Here is a 7,500-nt window from a genome sequence, read left to right on the forward strand (position 1 = left end):
ACACTGCAGTGTGCAACCCAAGGGGACTCAGGCACCCCACCCGCCCCCTAGGTGCCTGTGAACAGGCTTTGTATTTTTATTTTTCATCATCAAGTACACCGCCAGGTGACACTTTGTGATTTTTTTTGCTCATAAATACAATTCTCTTATTTGTAAAACAACGGAAGCAACATGTTGGCGCTCGCACGACTAGGAAATGCCGACTGGCGTGCGTCGCCTGCGTTCAAAACGGTTCTGGGCACGCACACAGTGCTGACTCTGCCCATGTCAAACACTACAGTGTGCAACCCAAGGGGACTCAGGCACCCCGCCCGCCCCCTAGGTGCCTGTGAACAGGCTTTGTATTTTTATTTTTCATCATCAAGTACACCGCCAGGTGACACTTTGTGATTTTTTTTGCTCATAAATACGGTTTTCTTATTTGTAAAACATCGGAAGCAACATGTTGGCGCTCGCACGGCTAGGAAATGCCGACTGGCGTGCGTCGCCTGCGTTCACATCGGTTCTGGGCACGCACACAGTGCTGACTCTGCCCATGTCAAACACTACAGTGTGCAACCCAAGGGGACTCAGGCACCCCGCCCGCCCCCTAGGTGCCTGTGAACAGGCTTTGTATTTTTATTTCTCATCATCAAGTACACCGCCAGGTGAAACTTTGTGATTTTTTGTTTTGCTGCTCATAAATACAATTTTCTTATTTGTAAAACAACGGAAGCAACCTGTTGGCGCTCGCACGGAGAGGAAATGCCGACCGGCGTGCGTCGCCTGCGTTCAAAAGGGTTCTGGGCACGCACACAGTGTTGACTCTGTCCATGTCAAACACTCTATAGTGTGCAACCCAAGGGGACTCAGGCACCCCCGCCCCAAAGGTGCCTGTGAACAGACTTTGTATTTTTATTTTTCATCATCAAGTACACCGCCAGGTGACACTTTGTGATTTTTTTTGTTCATAAATACACATGTATATATATATATATATTTGACACTTTGTCATTTTGTCTGTTCTTTTCGCCACAGGCCAAGTTTATTAAACCAGGGTTACCACCGGTCTGGACCCTGGCCGATATTTCAGACCGACAACGGAGTTCGGAAAGCCCGCACAAATTCATCTTAAATCCTCATATAGGACTTCCGAGAGCTCTTTGAAAGGTATTCTATTTGAAAACGCTTACCACCCTCAAAGTCGCACTTTTCTGGGCATTTTTAAAGTGTGACCGTTGTCTGAAAATGTTCTGAAAATCGTGTCCCCGAAAATCTCCGGGTACCCCGCCAACCTCCCCTGCCAACAATTGCAACCGTAAGGTCGGGCGGTAGTCCTACCGACGAAGAGGCCCCAAAGCCCGCAAAACGCCATTTTGCCATTTTCTCATCGGGACTTCCGAGGGGAACTCATTAACGAGCTCCAGGAGTGGTATGCCAGAAATTGCAACTTGACCCGTCGCCGGGCACACCCGCTACTCTCTGCGGGAATACCCCCACCGGGTGCCGGGTAAAGGCCTCGGATCTGACCTCATGGACTTCCGTCTGCGCACGGATTTTGCTCTCGCGGGCCCAAGAGCCACTTTCCACGGCCTACCAACGCAATCCGAAGTGCATTGGCCAACCATTACAACGGGAAACACTTTGCCTCTCCGCCAGAGACTAAGTCCAATTGGTTAACCATTTCTCAGGAAAACACTTTGACTCTCTGCCAGAGACTAAGTCCAATTGGTTAACCATTTCTCATGGCCGCAATTTGCCTGCCGTTCAGAGACTAAGTCCAATTGGTTAACCATTTCTCGTGAAAACACTTTGCCTCTCCGCCAGAGACTAAGTCCAATTGGTTAACCATTTCTCTTGAAAACACTTTGCCTCTCTGCCAGAGACGAAGTCCAATTGGTTAACCATTTCTCATGGCCACAGTTTACCTGCCGTTCAGAGACTAAGTCCAATTGGTTACCCATTTCTCGTGAAAACACTTTGTCTCTCTGCCAGAGACTAAGTCCAATTGGTTAACCATTTCTCGTGAAAACACTTTGTCTCTGCGCCAGAGACTAAGTCCAATTGGTTAATCATTTCTCAAGGCCACAATTTGCCTGCCGTTCAGAGACCAAGTCCAATTGGTTAACCATTTCTCTTGAAAACACTTTGCCTCTCTGCCAGAGACTAAGTCCAATTGGTTAACCATTTCTCTTGAAAAAACTTTGCCTCTCTGCCAGAGACTAAGTCCAATTGGTTAACCATTTCTCGTGAAAACACTTTGTCTCTCCGCCAGAGACTTAGTCCAATTGGTTAATCATTTCTCAAGGCCACAATTTGCCTGCCGTTCAGAGACCAAGTCCAATTGGTTAACCATTTCTCTTGAAAACACTTTGCCTCTCTGCCTCTCTGCCAGAGACTAAGTCCAATTGGTTAACCATTTCTCTTGAAAACACTTTGTCTCTCCGCCAGAGACTAAGTCCAATTGGTTAACCATTTCTCTTGAAAACACTTTGCCTCTCTGCCAGAGACTAAGTCCAATTGGTTAACCATTTCTCGTGAAAACACTTTGTCTCTCCGCCAGAGACTTAGTCCAATTGGTTAATCATTTCTCAAGGCCACAATTTGCCTGCCGTTCAGAGACCAAGTCCAATTGGTTAACCATTTCTCTTCAAAACACTTTGCCTCTCTGCCAGAGACTAAGTCCAATTGGTTAACCATTTCTCGTGAAAACACTTTGCCTCTCTGCCAGAGACTAAGTCCAATTGGTTAACCATTTCTCGTGAAAACACTTTGTCTCTCCGCCAGCGACAAAGTCCAATTGGTTAACCATTTCTCTGGAAAACACTTTGCCTCTCTGCCAGAGACTAAGTCCAATTGGTTAACCATTTCTCTTGAAAACACTTTGCCTCTCTGCCAGAGACTAAGTCCAATTGGTTAACCATTTCTCGTGAAAACACTTTGCCTCTCTGCCTCTCTGCCAGAGACTAAGTCCAATTGGTTAACCATTTCTCGTGAAAACACTTTGTCTCTCCGCCAGAGACTAAGTCCAATTGGTTAATCATTTCTCTTGAAAACACTTTGCCTCTCTGCCAGAGACTAAGTCCAATTGGTTAACCATTTCTCTTGAAAACACTTTGTCTCTCCGCCAGAGACTAAGTCCAATTGGTTAACCATTTCTCTTGAAAACACTTTGCCTCTCTGCCAGAGACTAAGTCCAATTGGTTAACCATTTCTCAGGGGCTCACCGAGGGCAATCTGTAACGTCTCGCGGGCCCGGGGGCCCCTTTGCACGGCCTGCCAATGCAATCCGAGCCGCACTGTCCTTCGTTTGGTTAACCATTTCTCAGGGGCACACCGAGGGCACCCTGCATTGTCTCGCGGGCCCGGAGGCCACTTTGCACGGCCTGCCAACGCAATGCGAGGTGCTTCGCCCTTGGCCGCCTTCCCGGCCGGCTTCGGGACGTTTCGGGGGCTCTCACCGGGGCAAATCCGGTCCCCCGGGCGATTAGGAGGCCTCCCCGGGCAGGCCCGGGCTTCAGGCCGCCGCTTTTCCATCCCGGCCGAAAGAGGCGAAAAATGCCGAAAATGGCCAAAAATGGCCGCCGGCAGGGCCTGTCGGTCGGTTTGGCGGCAGCCTGGGTCGGTCCCTGCAGACCTGGAGGCTCGAGAAGGTTTTTGGCGATGTCGACCGATTCTCGATTTGCCACCTCCTACTATTCTGCAGGTACCCCGCCAACCTCCCCTGCCAACAATTCCAACCGTAAGGTCGGGCGGTAGTCCTACCGTCCAGGAGGCCCTAAAAGCCCGCAAAACGCCATTTTGCCCTTTCCTCATCGGGACTTCCGAGGGGAACTCATGAACCAGCTCCAGGAGTGGCATGCCAGAAATTGCAACTTGACCCGTCGCCGGGCAGATTCGCTACTCTCTGCGGGAATACCCCCACCGGGTGCCGGGTAAAGGCCTCGGATCTGACCTCATGGACTTCCGTCTGTGCACGGATTTTGCTCTCGCGGGCCCAAGAGCCACATTGCCCGGCCTGCCAATGCAACCCGAGGTCCATTGGCCTCATTGGTTAATTATTTCTCGAGAAAACACTTTGCCTCTCCGCCAGAGACTAAGTCCAATTGGTTAATCATTTCTCAAGGCCACAATTTGCCTGCCGTTCAGAGACTAAGTCCAATTGGTTAACCATTTCTCTGGAAAACACTTTGCCTCTCTGCCAGAGACTAAGTCCAATTGGTTAACCATTTCTCTTGAAAACACTTTGCCTCTCTGCCAGAGACTAAGTCCAATTGGTTAACCATTTCTCGTGAAAACACTTTGCCTCTCTGCCAGAGACTAAGTCCAATTGGTTATCCATTTCTCTGGAAAACACTTTGTCTCTCCGCCAGAGACTAAGTCCAATTGGTTAACCATTTCTCTTGAAAACACTTTGCCTCTCTGCCAGAGACTAAGTCCAATTGGTTAACCATTTCTCGTGAAAACACTTTGTCTCTCTGCCAGAGACTAAGTCCAATTGGTTAACCATTTCTCAGGGGCTCACCGAGGGCAATCTGTAACGTCTCGCGGGCCCGGGGGCCCCTTTGCACGGCCTGCCAATGCAATCCGAGCCGCACTGTCCTTCGTTTGGTTACCCATTTCTCAGGGGCACACCGAGGGCACCCTGCATTGTCTCGCGGGCCCGGAGGCCACTTTGCACGGCCTGCCAACGCAATGCGAGGTGCTTCGCCCTTGGCCGCCTTCCCGGCCGGCTTCGGGACGTTTCGGGGGCTCTCACCGGGGCAAATCCGGTCCCCCGGGCGATTAGGAGGCCTCCCCGGGCAGGCCCGGGCTTCAGGCCGCCGCTTTTCCATCCCGGCCGAAAGAGGCGAAAAATGCCGAAAATGGCCAAAAATGGCCGCCGGCAGGGCCTCTCGGTCGGTTTGGCGGCAGCCTGGGTCGGTCCCTGCAGACCTGGAGGCTCGAGAAGGTTTTTGGCGATGTCGACCGATTCTCGATTTGCCACCTCCTACTATTCTGCAGGTACCCCGCCAACCTCCCCTGCCGACAATTCCAACCGTAAGGTCGGGCGGTAGTCCTACCGACGAAGAGGCCCCAAAGCCCGCAAAACGCCATTTTGCCCTTTCCTCATCGGGACTTCCGCGGGGAACTCATTAACCAGCTCCATGAGTGGCATGCCAGAAATTGCAACTTGACCCGTCGCCGGGCAGATTCGCTACTCTCTGCGGGAATACCCCCACCGGGTGCCGGGTAAAGGCCTCGGATCTGACCTCATGGACTTCCGTCTGTGCACGGATTTTGCTCTCGCGGGCCCAAGAGCCTCATTGCCCGGCCTGCCAATGCAACCCGAGGTCCATTGGCCTCATTGGTTAATTATTTCTCGAGAAAACACTTTGCCTCTCCGCCAGAGACTAAGTCCAATTGGTTAATCATTTCTCAAGGCCACAATTTGCCTGCCGTTCAGAGACCAAGTCCAATTGGTTAACCATTTCTCTTCAAAACACTTTGTCTCTCCGCCAGAGACTAAGTCCAATTGGTTAACCATTTCTCTTGAAAACACTTTGCCTCTCTGCCAGAGACCAAGTCCAATTGGTTAACCATTTCTCTTGAAAACACTTTGCCTCTCTGCCAGAGACTAAGTCCAATTGGTTAACCATTTCTCTTGATAACACTTTGTCTCTCCGCCAGAGACTAAGTCCAATTGGTTAACCATTTCTCTTGAAAACACTTTGCCTCTCTGCCAGAGACTAAGTCCAATTGGTTAACCATTTCTCGTGAAAACACTTTGCCTCTCTGCCAGAGACTAAGTCCAATTGGTTATCCATTTCTCTTGAAAACACTTTGTCTCTCCGCCAGAGACTAAGTCCAATTGGTTAACCATTTCTCTGGAAAACACTTTGCCTCTCTGCCAGAGACTAAGTCCAATTGGTTAACCATTTCTCTTGAAAACACTTTGCCTCTCTGCCAGAGACTAAGTCCAATTGGTTAACCATTTCTCAGGGGCACACCGAGGGCAACCTGTAACGTCTCGCGGGCCCGGGGGCCCCTTTGCACGGCCTGCCAATGCAATCCGAGGCGCACTGTCCTTCGTTTGGTTAACCATTTCTCAGGGGCACACCGAGGGCACCCTGCATTGTCTCGCGGGCCCGGAGGCCACTTTGCACGGCCAGCGAATGCAATCCGAGGTGCTTCGCCCTTGGCCGCCTTCCCGGCCGGCTTCGGGACGTTTCGGGGGCTCTCACCGGGGCAAATCCGGTCCCCCGGGCGATTAGGAGGCCTCCCCGGGCAGGCCCGGGCTTCAGGCCGCCGCTTTTCCATCCCGGCCGAAAGAGGCGAAAAATGCCGAAAATGGCCAAAAATGGCCGCCGGCAGGGCCTGTCGGTCGGTTTGGCGGCAGCCTGGGTCGGTCCCTGCAGACCTGGAGGCTCGAGAAGGTTTTTGGCGATGTCGACCGATTCTCGATTTGCCACCTCCTACTATTCTGCAGGTACCCCGCCAACCTCCCCTGCCAACAATTCCAACCGTAAGGTCGGGCGGTAGTCCTACCGTCCAGGAGGCCCTAAAAGCCCGCAAAACGCCATTTTGCCCTTTCCTCATCGGGACTTCCGAGGGGAACTCATGAACCAGCTCCAGGAGTGGCATGCCAGAAATTGCAACTTGACCCGTCGCCGGGCAGATTCGCTACTCTCTGCGGGAATACCCCCACCGGGTGCCGGGTAAAGGCCTCGGATCTGACCTCATGGACTTCCGTCTGTGCACGGATTTTGCTCTCGCGGGCCCAAGAGCCACATTGCCCGGCCTGCCAATGCAACCCGAGGTCCATTGGCCTCATTGGTTAATTATTTCTCGAGAAAACACTTTGCCTCTCCGCCAGAGACTAAGTCCAATTGGTTAATCATTTCTCAAGGCCACAATTTGCCTGCCGTTCAGAGACTAAGTCCAATTGGTTAACCATTTCTCTTGAAAACACTTTGCCTCTCTGCCAGAGACTAAGTCCAATTGGTTAACCATTTCTCAGGGGCACACCGAGGGCAATCTGTAACGTCTCGCGGGCCCGGTGGCCCCTTTGCACGGCCTGCCAATGCAATCCGAGGCGCACTGTCCTTCGTTTGGTTAACCATTTCTCAGGGGCACACCGAGGGCACCCTGCATTGTCTCGCGGGCCCGGAGGCCACTTTGCACGGCCAGCGAATGCAAGCCGAGGTGCTTCGCCCTTGGCCGCCTTCCCGGCCGGCTTCGGGACGTTTCGGGGGCTCTCACCGGGGCAAATCCGGTCCCCCGGGCGATTAGGAGGCCTCCCCGGGCAGGCCCGGGCTTCAGGCCGCCGCTTTTCCATCCCGGCCGAAAGAGGCGAAAAATGCCGAAAATGGCCAATAATGGCCGCCGGCAGGGCCTCTCGGTCGGTTTGGCGGCAGCCTGGGTCGGTCCCTGCAGACCTGGAGGCTCGAGAAGGCGTTTGGCGAGGTCGACCGATTCTCGATTTGCCACCTCCTACTATTCTGCAGGTACCCCGCCAACCTCCCCTGCCGACAATTCCAA

Source organism: Cetorhinus maximus, unplaced genomic scaffold (genome assembly GCF_964194155.1).
Source record: "Cetorhinus maximus unplaced genomic scaffold, sCetMax3.hap1.1 HAP1_SCAFFOLD_373, whole genome shotgun sequence".
Classification (NCBI taxonomy): Eukaryota; Metazoa; Chordata; class Chondrichthyes; order Lamniformes; family Cetorhinidae; genus Cetorhinus; species Cetorhinus maximus.